Genomic DNA, 19,255 nt, shown 5'->3' on the forward strand with positions numbered 1-19,255 from the left:
AAGACCTGTACATGAATGCTCATAGCAATTTTAGTCATAATGGTCAAAAACTGAAAACAACCAAAATGTCCTTCAATAGGAGAATGGAAAACAAGGTCATATATTCATAAAATAGGATACTACTCAGCAGTAAAAAGGAATAGACTGCTAATACATGGAAAAACATGGATGAATCTGAAAAACATTATTTTGAGATTGACACAAAATAATTCATATTGTATGGTTCCAATTTATATGAAAGCTAGTAAAACTAATCTATACTATTAAAAAACTTTAAAGTAGTTGGCTTCTTGGATGATTGTCTAGAAAGCAGCATGCAATTACTTCTGTAAGAATAATATGTCTTGATGGTGATGCATTACATGGGAATATGTAGATATTAAAACTTATAGAGGGCTTCCCTGGTGGCACAGTGGTTGAGAGTCTGCCTGCCGATGCAGGCGACACGGGTTCGTGCCCCGGTCCAGGAAGATCCCACATGCCGCGGCGGGGCTAGGCCCGTGAGCCATGGCCGCTGAGCCTGCGCGTCCGGAGCCTGTGCTCCGCAACGGGAGAGGCCACAACAGTGAGAGGCCCACGTACCGCAAAAAAAAAAAAAAAAAAAACTTATGGAATAGTACACTTAATATTTATGCAATATACTTATGTAAATTTACCTCAAGGGAGAAAATGGAACTGGAAACAAATATTGAAATCTAGTTAGCAGGTGTCTTCGAAAAGAGTTTTATTGGCTCATTGGATTGAAAATACCTTCAGTAGAATTTATTTTAGGGAAGGTTTGATACAGAGTAAATACAATGCTATGAGTAACCTGATTTCTGTCTTTCCACAGCAACATTCTCCAGTATTACCTCTTTGTTCTCAGTTTTCTTGGGGCGGTCCACTGGCAATACCAGGTTTCCCTTTTTTTGGTACCAAAGTGAATACATTATCTTGAGACCTTATACTTTTATGCCACTCTATCTAGAAGAAGAGGGAAAAGGATAAGAGACACTTCTGTTTCATGAAAGTCCCAGGAAATATTATTTTGCATCTCTTTGGGTCCCATCTGTTATGCCTACCTTTGGACGTAGGAATAGGGTCAATAACATTAAATAAAGAAAAATAAGTAAGCGTAGGGAAGACCCACAAAGAAAATCTAAGTTCTAATATCAGAAGAGTGGGAAGTGAGTCTTCACAGGAGAAATGTTCCTGTTAAAAGAAATTAATTTATTGCTTTTCACCCTAAACTCAGAACATTGGTTTTAAATTTTAACAAGTCTAGCATTTTAATCAGCATTTGAATGTTACTAAGATGTAACTTAAAATTCAAGTAACATTGTGACTTAATTAGGTAGTAAATGTTGGACTCATGTTAAAGACTTACAAAGTAGGTGGGTAGAAAATAAGAAACTATTAAATTATCTTAATTGCTCTATATGTTGGCAATGGATTAATAATATGATGATTATCAGGTCAGGTCAGAATTGTTTTTCATTTTCCAAAGTAGGTACAATATAATCCTTAAGATAATTGGGAGAGATTAAATCAGATCAAAGTTAAAATGAATTTCTGAGTGTAAAAATCTGTAATATTTATGAATTGATTTCACTGTGAGAGTTATGAAACCAGTGCAGAATCCTGTCATTTTGGCATCATAATTTTCCCTCCTATACATTCAAGTTACATCTACATAATCAAATTATACTGTGATCAAATAACTCCAGGTCCAGAAAATTTGATTTAAAAAAATTTTGCAGTAACTTCCATCATCATAAGCAGTATATCCTTACTACTTTTCCTGGGAAGTTAAGAAGAATATTGAAATAATTATTTATTATGATGTCAGAGAAGACCTTTGAAACAGCAAATACCAGTTAGAATTTTCTACGACAGGATTTTGATTTCTTTGTATTCCATACCATAATGAAGGATCATACAATGTCTAAATCAAATGATAAGCTTAAAAAGTAGAAGTAGAGGCAAAGAGGTTGGAACAGTTTACTGGCTAGCAGAATAGAGCTATAGTTTCATGAATCAGAAACTAAGTTGTTTAAAAATAAAGGACATCAAAATTTCCTTCATAAAGGAAGAGGAACCACAAGACCATAATCAACTGTTTTATAATACGACGCTAATTTCCTGGTTAATTTTCAAGTCAAGCAATTAGTTTTTAAAAACACACTAAATGGTCTCAAAATGACTATAAATTATTTGCAATTTCCTGTCATCAGCTATTCTAATAAAAGCTGAATATAACTCAATATTCTGTAGAAAAAATTGATGTCACTTAACTGTTAAACTCCATTCAGCCTTCTGTACTGTTTGAGTTCCTCAGTGGAAGAATATAGAAATGGCAGCATAAATTACCTTTGCACCTTCTTTCAAGTTCTCCTGACTCTGCATTTATATTATTTGTTATGATTTTGAAATTAGTTTTTATAACTTGAGAGCACTATAGTCTAGACATTTCAGAGCATGATTCTAAAGTACGGTTAGTTGCCTTGAAGTCTCAACTCTATCAGTTACTACCTATGATGTCAGTTTTCCCACCATGAAATGGAATAATAGTAAGACCAAACTCAGAGGGTTTTCCATAGTGGCTGCACCAATTTACATTAGGATGGGAGAGTGTCTTAATCCCTTCAGACTTCTATAACAAAGTACTACAGACTGGGTTGCTTATAAACAACAGAAATCTATTTCTCACAGTTTTGGAGGCTGAAAGCCCAAGATCATGGTTGTTTGTTGGCCCTGTACTGGGTTGCAGAAGGAGCTAGAGGGTTCTGTAGGATTTCTTTTATAAGAGTACTAGTCCCATTCAGGAGGCACTGCCCTCCTGACCTACTCTCTCCCAAAGCCCTATGTACTAATATAATCAACTTTGGAGGTTAGAATTTCACCGTATGAATCTTGGGAGGACACAAACATTCAGACAATAGCAGAAAGCTCTACAAGTTTCTGACAGACAACATGGAATTCAAAGAGGAATTTTTGATTACTGTAACAACCTTAAGAAATAAAGAAAGTGACACTAAGTCTTAGATACATCAGTTGCTAGATAAAGATTAACAGGAGACCACAGCTACTCCTGGGCTGTGAAAGTGAATGAACCAATTGTATTTCCTCCCCAAGTTTTTTAAGCTACAACAATTTGGGCCAGATTTTCAACTACTAGCTACAAAATGGATTCACATAGAGACACTTTCACAAATAAGTGTTTTAATGTTTTATAGCTCATTTTTGTCTGTTCTATTAGGGACATTTTTAACCACAAAAATTTCAATGTTCTGGAATTTGATGTTTAATTGAACTGTTCATTGTTGGGAATGAATGTTTTCATGCAGGATGTTTAACAGTTTTGTTATAATACCCCAGATGAAAAGATAGAATGTTAGAAGTGGTAGGAGTTGTATGAATAATTCTATTCAAAATACTCTTTATACTGCTTAGGGAGGTGGTCTCAGGAAAATTAAGTGAATTATGCAGGATCCCTCAGCAACTGAATCAGTGCATTTTTAACCCTGAATCAGTGTGCAGGCCCTCCTCCAGGCTGCAAACCTGTGTTCATAAACTAGATCCCATTACCATGTATTCTCTGTTAAAAATGCTTGTCCGATGGTGTCCTAATACTTCCTTAGAACATATGATCAGCGGCATTATTTCTCTTTTTAAAAAATAGCAAATTTTAGGGCTTCCCTGGTGGCTCAGTGGTTGAGAGTTCACCTGCCAATGCAGGGGACACGGGTTCGTGTCCCGGTCCGGGAGTATCCCACATGCCGCAGAGCGGCTGGGCCCCTGAGCCACGGCCGCTGAGCCTGCGCGTCCGGAGCCTGTGCTCCGCAATGGGAGAGGCCACAACAGTGAGAGGCCCACGTACTGCAAAAAAATAGCAAATTTTATTTTCTTGTTACAACTGGCCTATTCTTTAAATCTTCATAGCTACATTATCAAAAAGGTTTCATTGTTGAACTTTAAAAGTGAGGATATTACACATCAGAGAGTATAAACAAGTTACCTAAGGTCATACATTTAATAAGTTGTAAAATATGAAATTTATATCATGTTTGTTTGCTTACAGAGCCTCTGCACCGACTGCATGATATTTAGCTATATTTATGGTATAAAATTTAGAAATATATCTGTAGAGTTATATTTACAGCACCTTTAACATTAATACATCAAGTATTTTCAAGGAGGATAATTGGCTTTGGTGAGGAATGTGCATAAGTTGGTGTTATTTTTGAATGTTAATCCTCTTTTTAAAAAATGAAACCTGCTTTGATTTTATGTTAAACATTGGTAGCAAATATCCCCTACAACTTTGATCTGACAATATAATCCTAATTATGCCCAAGAAAACCTAGGATGTTCAAAGGTGTGAAAATTGGAATCTTAAATGGCAGCTCAAAAAGTTCAAAAATAGTCAGCAACAAAAAAGAAAGAAACAAAAAGATTCCTTACAAAGTTACAAAGATACAAAGTTCCTAACAAAACTGCTCAAACCCTGACTTGGCCTCCCCTTCTTATTGGCTTGGACACACTGCAGATTAAACTATTTGTGAGGCTCACTGAGCCTGGGCTGAACTAATACCTCCACTAGTTCACACAGTTCTGCTTTCAAGTAATCTTGTCAGGGAAGCTGACAGCTTCAGTGATGCTACTTTATAGACCCCTTGGCAAAAATAGGATGCTGAAAATCTACCCATAAAAAACTAAACCCACAGCAGTCTGCTGTCCTTTGGTCAAAGAATATAAAATGCACTTGATCTCATGTTGTTTGAGATGCGGCTGTGCGTATAAACTCTTCAGAGACAGTAAATTAGATGCCACAGGAAATGAAGAAAAAGGACCAGCTATTCCAGCTCAAAGCTTCATGCAAAAAAAAAGACACGCTGATACTCAAAATCTTCCTCCTAAACAGACTGGTTACATCTTTTATAACACTTCACTTACTTAACAACCTTGTTGAACACTGGTCTGTTTGACTTAGATACAATTAATAAGAAAAAGAAGAAAAATAAAATACTACCACCCAAGTTATATACAAATTGCTGCCACATTTCCTAATATTGGATTGATTTTCAGAAAACAATATTGCAATATGTGTGTGTGTGTATGTGTGTGTGTATAGAAACTATGACATTCATCCCGGTTGAAAAGGATAATTATTACTAACCAGGTATATTGGTTGTTTCTGACCTTTTTTCATCTAGTGCTCATGCTGTCCAACTTGTATTTGGTGGAATCTTACTCTTTACACATTTTAAATTATTAATCACAATTCAAATCTAGCACTGGGTTATTCATGCACATTGTTGAAAGCTGATTACAGCATTGTAATGGCAGATACAATTAGTACTGTAACATCAGTACCACCATCTTCCATTCTATTTTTTCACAAGTAAATTAAAATAGTGTTTAATTATGATATTTTTCAGTATTCATTTCTGGTTTAATAAGGTTTCCTGACAGATAACTGCACTGATTATGTGTGCATGATAAATGTTTAATAGCAGAAAATGAACTCAGTTATAAGCACATTCAGTTTTTTTATCTTTTCAATAGAAAACAAATGCATATTTTTTTCTTATTGCTTTCCTCTTTTGTATTATTTATGTATGGGGACAAAAATATGTGAGATTGCTTGGTAATATCCTCTTTTTTATAGAAAGAGAAAAAATAGATATTAGTACATTCATTTAGATACTGTAATGTACATGGTTATTCTTTGTGTACAAATTGTTACTGTTATTTCCAAATGCAAAGAAATTCCTGTAGATCCCTTCCAAACTTCTAGCATAAAATTGGTGTGCCAGGAGGCAGCCATGCTTATGCAGCATTAAGTGTGGTTGAACTCTAGCCCAGGTTTCATTTGGAAACATGAATGAACCCTGGTGATTATCAAGCTAGCCTTAAGCCTCTTCCCAGTACAGTCTCCTGACAAAAGTAGGTGAAAGGTATGTGAACAGCAATTAATCACTCTTCTACTTACTTGTCCTGAACAGAATTTAATTAAATACAGTTCATACCTCTATGTCTACTTTTATCATGTCTTCAGAGATTCCAAACTGCTTGAGTTGGCGACTTGCCAAGGAGGAAAATTATGCTGGGGGTAAAAAAGCAAATGTCTCATTAAAATTGAGACAGGGCTTCCCTGGTGGCGCAGTGGTTGAGAGTCCGCCTGCCAATGCGGGGGACACGGGTTCGTGCCCCGGTCCGGGAAGATCCCACATGCCACGGAGGGGCTAGGCCTGTGAGCCATGGCCGCTGAGCCTGCGCGTCCGAAGCCTGTGCTCCACAACGGGAGAGGCCACAACAGTGAGAGGCCCACGTACCACAAAAAAAAAAAAAAAATGGAGACAAAGAATCAGTGGAAGGAACAATAGGCCAAGTAAGTACACTAATATCTTAACAATGAGCAAGCTCAGAACCCTTTAAATGGCCTCTCTTTGTAGAAATACAGTGGCGGAATCTCCTCAAAATATTAATATTGTCTTTATAATGAATTTTAAAGGAAATTATGCAACCCAATATCTTGAAAGCAGCATATAAGGCCATTTAAGAAGGTAAAGAAAAATAATTATTGGGTACAAGAAGTTTGATTTTATATACTATTTGAGGGAAAGATACCATAGTTCTTAATCAATATCACTCCAATAAATATATGTCACTAAAACTGCTAGGTCTTTTTCTTGTTAAGTCTTATATTGAGATAATGATAATGGCCTTGGATTAATAAACTTTCTCCCAATAAAATAACTGAATTGTTTTTAATATATGAATTTGAAAAAATTTAAAGAGTTTTTTATTTTGATGTTTCCAATATTTTCCATGAATAAGCCACGTCTATTATTTTCGGATTCAATGGCTGTAAAAGAGAATTTAGAAAAGTGAGATAATACACACTCCTATATAATCATGTTATCCATTTTCACCATGAATCACTCCTCCTGACAACCTTTTTCTTATTGGAAAAGTCTAAGGTTATGCCGTAGGCATTCTAAATACCTTCGGTCTAAATACATTCAATGTCTTTGGAATTGTTATTTAATTTGTTTAATTCAATATGTATTCATTGAGCAAGAACTTTTTCTTCAATGCTGTGTTGGCTTCTAGAGGAGATGCAAAGAATATATACAGCTTTTGTTCTTAAAAGGGGAACATTTAATGTTAGGAAAGTCCATAAAACAAGTACATAGTACATAAAGCACATAAATGAAAAGAGGAATTCAGAAAAGGAGAAGCTTAATATGGTGTAAATTTTTTAAAGAAGAAGAAGAGACAGAGATTATCAAACCTTACGGATGGGAGCAATCATAAACTATACTATTTGTGAACAGAATCAGGTTAATCATTTATAGCAAATGTGTTTTTGAGAAATGCTTGGCGTTCTGCAGCACAAGACTCTGATGGAATGTAACCCAAGCATCCATTTCTACCTAACCTTCTTTTAATCAATGTTCACCTTCCGCAGACATATGACAGAAAGCAGACATTTTTGATCTCAGACTATTTTTTAGCATGATGTTCTTCTCCATCTCATTCAGCTCTGCCATGTAACCCTATACTCACTTTCCTGGAAGAGCTGAACACAACCATCTACATATACCTGTGCTTTTTCAGTGGGACATATGAAGTGGACTATCGTTTCTCTTTATTCATTTTCACATTGGTCCCACAATACCACTCCAAAGGTTTTACATGTATATTTGAATTTCTTTTAGATATTTATATTCCCATGATGTAATTCTGTATAATTTCTCCAAATTTTCAGTAAATTTGTACCATAAATATGACTTTTTCTATGTCCACAGAAACTTAACTAAGACATTCAGCTATCTGTAAGGGGGTCCCCTTGTGGGTACCCTTGCTGTTGGATTCCTTATTCTCTTTCTCAAGGTACCGCCTTCTCCCAATCTCCACCATGAGTATTGTCACCTACCTTTCAACAATTCAGAGCATTCATCCACATAACAGATTTGAATTTTTAGTCTGGAAAAATTAATTCCCCAGTATGCATCTGTATGTGAGATAGGAAGATAGAAGGAAAGGTTCGGGAGAGAACCACGGAAATGAAGAAGGGAGAGCTTTAGCATGATACTGAGTAGTTTCTGTTGATCTCCTTAGTTACCCAGATAGGGTCTGTTTCAATTTCTCTGTCATTTTGAATGGTAGGGATATCAGGGACATTTGCTTTTTTCAGTCATTCAATGCAGACTCTTGAACCAATTGTGTGTGTGTGTGCACACATACACGTACATGCACTCTCCTAAAGAAAAAATACTAACTCTCAAAAATACTGCCGTCCAAGCTGTGAAAAAGGAGCAAATGTTCTTTGTCTCTTAGTTTTCTAGGCATTTATCTGCAATAGAGAAATTATTATTTTTATGCAGAAAATATACACATTAGCTCTTTGATCTTCTCTTTTTCAATTAGGCTATTTTTATTTGAGTTCGGGAAGACTGAGATCTTTGCTTCCATTTACAAGAATATCCAACTTCATGTTTCAGTCCTTTCTTCCAATAGGTCTTAAATTTTGAACATTTTTTCTTCCAAATTTTATCCTATGTTCTTTTGAATGAAGCTCTTTTGATTATTCGGGAAAAGACATCCATGGTTTAGTTGCCTATCTGGTATCCATTTGTTCATCATCTTCTCTCTTGCTAAAAGAACCTTCTTTTTTTTTTTTTTTTTTTTTTAGAGTGACCATGTGGAAATCTGCAGGTGCTACATCTTGATTGATTTCCCATTCCCTTACCTTTTCCTTTAGTTACAGGCAGTTCCGGCCAGTGAAATCTAAATGAAATTCCACTGTAATTATTTCTGGAAACATTTGATTTCCTGATAAGTGGGACATATACGGCTGAGACCCTCCTTCCTGCTCTGGTGTGTCCAATCAACAAAATTCCACAAAATTCCAGAAAAACTTACTGATCACCCTACATTGTGAAAGAATACCCCTTTGAGAGATTCTTGGGAGTGTCTCATAAAGGGGAGGTTAGAGGAGGATATTTGTAGGGTTTTAGGGCCTGAAATGGCAGAGTATATGACATGATAGTTTTGTAACAGATGAACATAATGAGGTGAGGGTCTTGAAGCAGGCCTTGATAAGCAAAGAGTCAGTGCCCACAGTTAGCTTATCAAGGAACAAGTAATTTCTGAAACAAATAGTTAACTTATTTTCTTCCTAGTCCCAATGTTATTTAGCATAGAAATGGGAATTGACTAGCACACAAAAAAAGGAAAGCATACTTATTCTCAGAATTGTTTAGCATAAAGATAGGAACACATGTTGACTGAGCACCCACTACCATAATGATATAATGTCTGTAGCTCCACTGGAATAAAACACACAAGGGAAGGGCCACTAGAATAGAGACAGCTGCCCCAAAATGTTCTGCCACTGAACTAATGACAGCATCTTTCTGTCTCTGTTGTTCTTGTTATGTGAAAAAGAGAAACCTTAATTTATTTAAGCCACTAACTAGGGTTTTCTATTACTTATAGTTGAATGTATTCCTAACTAATATTACATGTAAGACTAAGCATATGACTTTTTAAAATAGTGAGAATGTTATTTATTGTTATTTTAAATGACTTTTTAAAAACAACTGATTTTTTTCAATCACATCTTGAATATTTTCATAATAAAATATGTAGAAAGACTTAAAAATCTCAAATACATGGCATCTCTCCTTCATTATTCAGACTCTTTGCAATGTAATTAAACCAGTGTGAATTTAATGCTTCACTGCAGGAAAAGAAAATGGACACCCTGAATCAGTACATTTAAGGAGTGTTGAAATAATTTCAGAAAGATAGGGTTTGTTTTAAGGTTTGTTTAACCTTGTTTAAGGTTCATTTATATACTACCTATAGTTCTGCTTTCACATTTTCACATTCAGTCAGGTTCACTGCTTACTTTATGTTAAATAAGCATTAGGTTGTTTGGCTAAATATGCCAGGAACTATAGGGAATATAATATTCGTATGTTTAAGAGTAAGTTTCTCCAAGGAAGAAACCATACACTGTTTCTAGTTGTGTCCCTATAAACTAGCAGAAAGATTAGGACATTGTAGAATGCTAGCAAATACATATTTGTTGGTTGAATTAATGAACATGAATAAGTGAATGAGAAAAAGGAAGACCAAGTCACATATTTATCCTTAACCTACCCCTGTCTCCAGAATGAAGGAATTCTCATAATGGGTCGTTAGTGACCCTTCATTCCTGCAGAGCTAATCTACCATGATGGTACAGGGTTTGGTTAGAAGATGTTTCTCTGGTATGTAAATGTTTCTCCTCCTTTCTTAGGAGGCCCTGTTCTCTGGGAGGCATGAGTTATCTCAGGCTTGAGCTCAGGGCTGGCTGCATGGACATGTATTTAACCAGTGCAGTCTGCACCAGGGCCCCACATTCAGAAGGGTGCCTTGTTGTTTGGGGTTTAATGCTTTGTGGTCATTGTCTTGACATTTTGTTTTTTTAATTTCATCTTTGAATTTGGGTTTTGTAAGTAAAGTCTGATTGGATGATGGAGCCAGGGGACTTGGAGCCTCAGTTCATATGTGGTCCTGTACCCCACTGTCTCCATACTTCCCTGGAACAAATTCTTGGCTATCTGCTACCCAGCTCCTTAAGAGGAGAGATGAGCCTTGAGCCTTCCCTGAAGAAGAAATTCTGCTTGTGGACAGCAGTCTCATCCCATGCACCAGAGGTCCTAGCCTGTACTCCCTGATGGCCTGCCCTATAGATTTCAGACTTGCTTTCCTAGTTCTCACAATCACATGATATACATTTCTTAAAATATAGCTCCTAACTGATTCTGTTTCTCTGGTTGAACTCCAATTGACACAGCACATTAAACTATGATATAAACAGTATGACCAGAATCAAGGGAATGAAAAGGAAAATTCAGCTAAAGAATTCATTTTAGAGCAATACTAACCATGGACATTTATCATTTGTTTTAAAAATTAAAAATGCTTTTAAACCTTGAAAAACTCCTAATTAATATGTCTTGGCTTTATTTTATCTACCAAGTAAATCTGTGCTTTAATTTTTTCAATTAAAGTACATGCATCAAGTTGAGAAAACTGTGAAAATTCTCACTTGCCACAGACCTCCTACTTTGCCAGTCAAAATATTTTGTGGTGTCTCTACCGCCAAAAAATTACACATACAGTAATTTATTTATTCAAATATACAGTAATCTATTATACAGTGATCTATTATGTATAATCTATTTGAATAAATAGATTGCTGTATGTGTAATTTGTAATTTTGTAAGTTGGAAGTCTTGTGAATTAGTTACAAATCACAATGTAAAATTTCATCTGTCTAAATCACCTAAGAAAAAGAGTGGGTTAATAAAAATGATAAGCATATGCTGGAGAAACATCTAAGTTTGAAAACTAATCTCAGGTAATAAGTACAAATGAGTACAAATTTGTCAGATGTACAGAGAAGAAGAGAGGAGTGACTAGACAAATCATGAGAGACAGAAATCCTACCCTAGGCAGAACCCTCCTACACTGTTGGTGGGAATGTAAATTGGTGCAGTCACTATGGAGAACAGTATAGAGGGTTCCTCAAAAAACTAAAAATAGAGTTAACATATGTTCCAGCAATCCCACTCCTGGGCATATATCCTTTGAAAAGATACATGCACCCCAGTGTTCATAGCAACACCATTTACAATAACCAAGACAGGGAAGCAACCTAAATGTCCATCGACAGATGAATGGATAAAGAAGATGTGGTATATATATATATATATATATATATATATACACACTGGAATACTACTCAGCCATAAGAAGGAATGAAATAATGCCATTTGCAGCAACATGGATGGACTTAGAGATTATCATATTAAGTGAAGTAAGTCAGACAGAGAAAGACAAATATCATATGATATCACTTATATGTGGAATCTAAAAAAATGAAACACATGAACTTATATATTGATACAAAACAGAAGTAGACCCAAACATAGAAAACCAACTTATGTTTACCAAAGGGGAAAGGGGTGGTGGAGGGATAAATTAGGACTTTGAGATTAACATATACACACTATTATATATAAAATAGATAACCAACAAGACCTACTGTATAGCACAGGGAACTATATTCAACATCTTGTAATAATGTATAATGAAAAGAATCTCTAAAATATATATATATATATATATATATATATATACACACACATCACTGAATCACTTTGCTGAACACCTGAAACTAACACAACATTGTAAATCAACTATACTTCAATTAAAATGTTTTAAAAAATCCTACCTTAGGTAGATACTGAAATTTGGAACTGAGAGTCATAAGTTCTAGTTTTTACATGAGTCACACAGACATTAGCAAGTAAAACCTTCTGATAAGCCTTTTCAAGATCATACTATCAAGGACAGTCATACATTTATGTAGTCAACTCTATTCATCTAAACAAAAATGCTGACGTCTAGAAACTCTCCCACCTAGAAGATCAGTCGTTCTTTCCCAAATATCAGGCACAGCCTGGCTTCTCTTTCTCCACCCATTTCAATCTCCCTTCTCGTCCCAAAGTCAAAAAGAATAGAAGAAAGAGATGGAGATAGTGAAAAATAAATGTCAAAGTTTGTTTTCAGTTCTTTTAGCAAGTGCTTCATAACAAAAATACCTTTCAATGTGAAGAGTTAATACACCTTGATTATGACTATAAAATTCTAACTTAATTCTGCAACGTCACAAATTCAAACACATTTAAGAAAACTTGCAGTAAACTAAATGAATGAAGCAGGTTAGAAATTCAAAATTTCTGGAAAATTCCAATTTAGTATCATTTCACATACAGCCTATCTTCAATCTTCTGGAATGTCTATTAGACATATGTGAGACTTCTTTATCTTATTTTTTAAAAAATTTAACCTAACTTTTATATTTTTCATCTCTTTCTTTCTGAGTGATGCTTTCAGGTTTATTTCTTCAGTGCTTCCTTTCATTTTTCTAATTCTTTCTTCAATGTTGTCTCATCTGCAGATTAATTATCCATTTGACTTTCATATTTTAACAATCACTTTTTTTGTTGAAAGTTCTAATTTTGTTCTTTTTTTATACCTTCTGGAACTTTTTGGTACCATAGTTTTTCTAACTTCTGCCTACCATTCCTCTTGATCCTCATTTTCTGCCACCCCTACTATGGTTTCTCTCACTCAGTCTTCCTCAGCCATACAGGCTTTCTTATTGTTTTCAGTTACCATTTCAGGGCCTCTGTATTTGTGATTCCCTCTGCCTGGAACACTCTTCCTCCAGCTACTCATCTGACTTGCTCACATATCTCCTTCACGTTCAAGTATCCCTTTCTCATTGAAGCCTTCCCTGATCTTCAATGTAAAATTGGAACCACACTCTTTCACAGTATTCTTGATCTACCTTCCTTGCTTTATTTTAATTCATAGCATATTTCACCATGAAACTTATTTTACTTACTTTGTTTATATCTGTCTCTCACAATTAAAAAATAAATTCCATAAAGGCAGTGATAAGGGTAGTGGTGGTGGGTGATGGTGGTTAATTTTTGTATTCCCAGTAACTGGAAAAATGCAGAATGTCTGATGTAAATGGTCTTCAATAAATGTTATGCTAGGTAAAATCAATAAGTGTTGTTGAATGATTATTTCCCCCTTTTTATTTCTTTTTAATTCTTTTAAACATAATTGATAATCTAGTTTGATAATTCTATTATATGAAATTCTTAAAGGTCCAATGCTATAGTTTGTGTTTTAAGCTAAATAATATTTGGTAGATTGTAACTATGTATTGTGGACTTTTGGAGGCCTTGTTGTTGTTGGGTTTTTTTAAATTATTATTATTGTAATTAAATTTGGAAAGCTCCATATTCACTGCGGCTGAGGTTTTCTTCTTTGCAATAATCTTTCAAGGTCTGAGTTGAGGATCTTTTCAGAGGGGTTTTGCTATTGATCCAAGAGTGCCATCAGCCTTTGATCACTTGTTATGCTAATTTCTTAGCTTGCTAAGAGATTACTGGAGTTTAAAGTACAAGCCCAGAACCAGGGAAGCTATAGGCCTATTGTTTGAAATTCTCAGGTAAATTTGTTTTCCTTGAAATTTTAGGCAGCAACAGACAAGAATCTTACCTCCTCTGTATGATCTCCTTTGCCAGTGGGAAGACTGCTTCTATGCCATTCTTTTACTGATGGTCAAGGGTTTCCTTTAGTAGGGGTCACTTCGTTTCTTGCCTCTTGTGTATTCAAGGCCTTGTCTTTTACCTGTGAGTGGATATGATATTTTTAGATAATTTATTCAACATTTAATTGATTCTTTAGGAGAAATTTTGATCATCTATTCAACCATATTGTCACACCCAACTGTCTGAAATTACATCTGTATTAGATTCCTAGGGCTGTCATCATAAAGTACCACAAACTGGGCAGTCTAAGACTTCAGAAATACATTCTCTCATAGCTCTAGATGTTAGAAGTCTAAAATCAATGTGTTGGCAGTGACATGCACCCTCCAAATCCTCTAGGGGAAGATTCATCCTTGCCTCTTCCACCTTCTGGTGGCTCCATGAGTTCCCTGGCTTGTGGCTGCCTAACTCCAATTTCTGTCTCCATCTTCTTCTCCATGTGTTCTCCATCTCTTCACATGGCATCCTTTTTATAAGGACACCAGTCATATTGGGTTAGGGGTCCACTTACTCCAGTATGGTATCACCTCAACTAATTACATCTGCAATGACCCCCCTATTTCCAAATAAGGTCACATTCTAAAGTGCCCAGGATTAGGACTTCAACAAATCTTTTTTAGGGGAAACAATTCAACCCATAACACCATCAAAGAAAGCAGATGCCATTTAGCCCTCAACTATTGTTTTCATGTTAATATATGTGTCCAGTGTTGCAAGACATTTTGTGTTTCAAGAGAACCCAGAGATTCAGCTTTACATTTAAAATATCCTGATTTTAAATGCTGACTACCAAAACTTTAAAACTTTGGCCAATCAAATCACAACCGCTGGCTAGGTTTCGTTTATAGGTTACTGATTTTCAACCTTTGCAACAATGTGACACAGATGATCACTTATTCAGTTGTTACTATGAATCAAAATAGAATATTTTAAATATATTCAAGGACTCCAAGAAACTCAAAAGGTGTTCAGTAAGGGCAACATGTGTCATAAGGTCCAAAACTAAAATGTATGTCCCTTTACTCATAAAATAGCTCCTCAAGCCATGACTTGGAATTTATTCCTCATTATTTTATACATATATCTAAGAAATTGGCCAGGTTTTCCTGCTCAGAGTAGATCTAAATTAGATTCATTTTCTGAGAAATTTGACGGTTGTTGCTAGAGGAAAGTGCGAGGATAAAAATGAGAAGTGACAGCTCTGAAAGGAAGAGACAGGAAAAAAGATTTCAAAAGCAGATATAAGAATTCCCCAAATCATAGCAGTCTGACATCATTTGGTGCAGTTTGGAACCTGGAGGGTATCGCTATTATAACCTCCTGCAATAACTCATATTCTAAACATCCACCTTGAACATTAAAAGTGTTAGTTATAATTTATGGAAGTGAGCAGGACAAAAAAATATTCAGAAAGATTTCCAGCATTCAGGGAGATATTCAATAGTATGCCTCAGGACAGCTGAATGGGTTGCTAAAAACATCAAACTACTTCCATGTCAGTTATGTGGCTGCTGCCCTGTACACCACCACCCCGCCCCACAGATGATGCCAGACTGCCCCACAATTCAGCAACTATAGGAATGATGGCTGGCAGAACTCGGGCTAAAGTGTTTACTGTTCCAGGACTTTGGGAACTATGTGTTCGGGTTTCCGTACTATTGCTAAATATGTTGTACATTACTCCTGCCGGTGCAAATATTTACCAAAGAAAATTTCTTCACCTTAATCTATAATAAATATGACTTTTGGAAAGAATAAGAGTGTCAGAGATTAAATCAATCTATGAACAAATGGCATACTCTCTGAGCAGAGGACGTGGTCACTGAAGAAATGACTTGCTACCTCATCTGACACCACTAAGTATTCACAGTAAGTCATTAGCTACCCTTAATCTGATTTCAAACTCATGGAATCAAACTTCTGATTATAAACTGACTACTCTAACGTTTTACCTACAAGAAGAATGAACTGGCCAAAAGACAGAACTCCTTAGTCCCCTTGGAAATTATAATTTTGTTGTAAATTAATAAACTTTGGTTTTATATATCTTTCCCCATGAGCTTAGTTAATTTGAGCAAGTCCTGACTGTTTCTTAGTAACATGAGAATTACAAGGATCTGACAAATCAGATTTCCAAATTTGGGGTAAGTTCACCAAGTTAATAAGATCCCGTAGGGACCTTGGAAGTTGGTCACCATGTCGTCCCAGGAAACGTCCTCTGTGATTAAACTAAACTACACAGGTTTAATTCTTTGTTCCTATTAGAAATTTCTACATGAAGACTTGGTATAATTGGAAAGAACTTCCTAATGTAGTATATCTTTAAGCAGTATCTAAGTTAAATTCAGTTATTACAAATTTGTTGTCAGTAATCATGAACAAATATTGACTAATATGCACTGCATCAATAGGTTTTTTAATGTCAAATTTTCTAGGAATTTAAACAAAAAACTCAAAATATGCAAAAACCATTTCATATGCTATTGATGATCTGGACAAGAGAGATTAATATAACCTACATATATAAATATTAATATATAGTAAGTACATAATTTTATATTAATATAAATATATAAGTGTACTCAGATCTTCTTGAGTGTGTCCCCACCTTAAGGAATATATTTCTAGAGTTAAGTCAAAGAGCTAACTATGCATTATTGCACATTATATAAGAGCATTATACAAGTCAATTAGAACTGACAATAAAACAACTTCCATGAAAGATCATCTGAATTGCCTTTATTTCTCTTTTAAAATCACTGAAGCAAAATCACATTCCATTTCAAATGTTCTGAAAATCTCTACAGCCTATCAAGCCTTCCCCACAGCATTATTAGTCTCTTCCCAGGTTTTAGCAAAGGAACATTTGTTTGCTTCTGTAATTCCTGAGAGGTCACTGAAATTTCAAATAGCATTATTTTCCAGGTAAGAAAATAAGAAAATGCACTTTACAAATCTCTTAAAGACAGATCAAGGACTTCAACTTTTAAATAGAATGCCATAGCTTATTTAAAAGAATTAATAAAACTAATAAAATAATTTCTCTAAAATATCCTATGTTCAACAGAAAAATTAAAAATGCAAGAAAAAATCTTGAGCCTCCCTAACTCTTCTTTTTGAGGTATAATTTTCTAATTCCACAGCTAGATGACCTTTCAATAATTGTTTCAAGAAAGATTTCTATCATATTGCTTTGCCTTAATTTCTGATTCGGTCAGTAAATCTTTGTTCCCATCTCTGTGAAGCTTTCTTAGGTCACCAGCACAATGAAGGCAAAGGGGATTCAGTATTGATGAATCCTTTACTCTAAACCTAAAGGATAAACATTGTAAACTTGTTTCTTCTTTAATATAACAGTAACATAACTGTGACTAAAAGATGGGTGTATTTTACCATCTAAAAACTGAAGCACTTTTTATCTATTTCTAAACGGTCCTCACCAAAATTTGGCTGAAAAATGTGACTTGGTGCAGAAACCTTATTTTTAATGGATAATTGCTATAACATCATTTTGGTAAAAGCTGGTTACAAATGGTTGGAGAAAAGAAGTTTACTATGTGCCAGGAGCTACACTAGGCTCTTCAGCTCTATTGTTTATTTTTACAACTAGCCTATGAAAAAAGCATTTATTATTAATCCACTTTATAGATGAGTGAACCAGGGCTCAAGTAATTTAACTTGCCTGAGTTTTCAGAGCAAAGTATATGGCAGGGATGAGATTTGAATTTAGTTCAAAAAAACAATATATTGCATATTAAACACTCTGTCATAATGTTCCTAATCCTAATAATGGACTATCTCATTAATTATTGCCAAATATTACCTTGAAAGATGATAATTCTATTAATAGAAACTAGTAATCATTTGATAATTCATATAGGCCAAACCCTCTAAGTCTGGTCTTACTGAAAACCTCTGAGTTTGGTCTTACTATTATCCCATTTTATGGTGGGAAAACTGACATCACAGGTAGTAACTGGTAGAGTTGAGACTTCAAGGCAAGTAGCCCTACTTTACAATCATGCTCCAAAATGTCTAGACTATAGTGCTATCAAGTTATAAAAACTAATTTCAAATTTAATGAGCATATTTCAAACAGAAATTTTGGTGAGAATGATAAAATATTTATTTAGTGATTTTAGAGCAAACTTTACATTGTACTTCAAGGTCACTATTTCTAGCATTGCAGTGAACAAAATCATCATGGGAATGCCAAAGGTGGACATAGGCCAACAGGTCTGTCAATTTGGATTACATGTTCTTTTTAAAAAAATTTAACTGAGTTATAATTGACATACAACATTATATTAGTTTCAGGTACAAAACTGAGTTATTTGATATTTTTATGGATTATGAAATGATCACCACAAGAAGTCTATTTATCATGTCACCATACAGATTTATTACAATATTATTGACTACATTCCCCATGCTGTACGTTATACCCTCAAGACTATTTACTTTACATCTGAAAGCTTTTACCACTTAATCCCCTTTACCTATTTCACCTATCCCTCCCACACCTTCCTCTTTGGCAACCACCATTTGTTCTATGTATCTATGAAGCTATTTGCTTTGTTTCGTTTTTAGTTTCACATAGCTGTGGCATCATATGGTAATCTTTTTCACTGTCTGACTTATTTCACTTAGGATAGTACCCTCTATGTCTATCCATCTTGTCACAAATGTCAATATTTCATTGCTTTTTATGGCTGAGTAATAGTCCATTGTGTGTGTGTGTGTGTGTGTGTGTGTGTGTGTGTGTGTGTGTGTGTCTATCTCACATCTTCTTTAACCATTCTCATCTGCTGAGAGACACTTAGGGTGCTTTCTTTACCTTGGCTATTGTATATAGTGCTGCAGTGAATACAGGGGTACATGTATCTTTGAATAAATTCCCAGAAGTTGAATTGCTGGATCATATCGTAGTTCGAGTTTTAGATTTTTTAGGAATCTCCATACTGTTTTCCATAATGACTGTACTAATTTACATTCCCAACAACAGGGCACAAGGATTCTCTTTCCTCCACATCCTTGCCAACACTTGTTTTTTGTCTTTTTGCTAATAGTCATTC

At 35.1% G+C, this 19,255-nt stretch overlaps 1 long non-coding RNA gene across 5 annotated transcripts in view; it reads right to left on the minus strand.

The window, feature by feature from the left end:
* Window positions 1-19,255, minus strand: part of LOC125964939 (uncharacterized) — a 74,291-nt gene that overhangs the window by 23,537 nt on the left and 31,499 nt on the right. For 4 of the 5 annotated variants that reach the window (XR_007478262.1, XR_007478263.1, XR_007478259.1 and 1 more), the window contains one exon: window positions 14,128-14,259. This is a non-coding gene — a long non-coding RNA (uncharacterized LOC125964939). Of the gene's footprint in view, window positions 1-851; window positions 960-14,127; window positions 14,260-19,255 lie in introns of all 5 variants that reach the window. The other variant, XR_007478260.1, reaches the window with a different exon arrangement.

The sequence above is a fragment of the Orcinus orca genome, chromosome 7, assembly GCF_937001465.1.
Source record: "Orcinus orca chromosome 7, mOrcOrc1.1, whole genome shotgun sequence".
In the NCBI taxonomy this organism is placed as follows: Eukaryota; Metazoa; Chordata; class Mammalia; order Artiodactyla; family Delphinidae; genus Orcinus; species Orcinus orca.